This window comes from Etheostoma spectabile, chromosome 11, assembly GCF_008692095.1.
Source record: "Etheostoma spectabile isolate EspeVRDwgs_2016 chromosome 11, UIUC_Espe_1.0, whole genome shotgun sequence".
Lineage (NCBI taxonomy): Eukaryota > Metazoa > Chordata > Actinopteri > Perciformes > Percidae > Etheostoma > Etheostoma spectabile.
The window spans coordinates 22,547,816-22,548,608 of NC_045743.1; the positions used below are offsets into that span (position 1 = coordinate 22,547,816).

The 793-nt window shown below is 38.7% G+C and overlaps 1 long non-coding RNA gene across 1 annotated transcript in view; it reads right to left on the minus strand.

The window, feature by feature from the left end:
* Nucleotides 1-793, minus strand: part of LOC116698095 (uncharacterized) — a 21,030-nt gene that overhangs the window by 907 nt on the left and 19,330 nt on the right. The gene's annotated exons all lie outside the window — the stretch shown is intronic.

Sequence of the window (793 nt, forward strand, 5' to 3'; positions counted from 1 at the left end):
TACTAATGCCCCAGTGTTTTCATTTCCCCTGCCGCATCTGTCCCAGATTACCCCTCACTGCACCTGAGGTATGTGGAGAAGATGAAAAATACTGAGTTTACACATACACGGCTCACTGGCACAGGCTAAGAACTTCAAATTCTGGGGGCCCTAAACACGTCACCCTGTGTATTGTTGTGATTGGTCGTAGTGTCATCCAATCGTCTGCAGTTCTTTCTTTTTTTTAACCCTTGTGGTGTCTTCCCATCAACCATGAAACACTTGTATCACCATTTCCCAACATATTTGTCCCTTTTTATATGTTGTGGGTGCTTTTTAAAAAAACTTTCCAACTTTTTTTGATATTTCTAATGTTCACATTTTCAGCGCTTATTTCAAAGACCCATTTTTTATGATAGAAAAACTGAAAACCGGTCCAATTTGACCCGAGGACAATATGAGGGTTAAATGCACGCTTGGTGCCGAGATGGGAGACCCTTAACCTTTCAGATTTGGGTCTGGATTTCCAGGCTAAATGTCCACCCCATTTCAGGAAAATGTGTTAAAAGTCTACGTATAGGGACAGCGAACCAAATAATAATAATAATAAAAATCATGTAAAAAGGGGTTGTACATATGGTTGTTCTGCTATATCTAAAAGTAAACTATAGTGACACATATTTACAGAGCTAGAAACTGTGATGTGTGTGTGTGTGTGTGTGTGTGTGTGTGGCATGTTATAATTCCCCAGTATAACAGTAGTTAGATAGATAGATAGATAGATAGATAGATAGATAGATAGATAGATAGATAG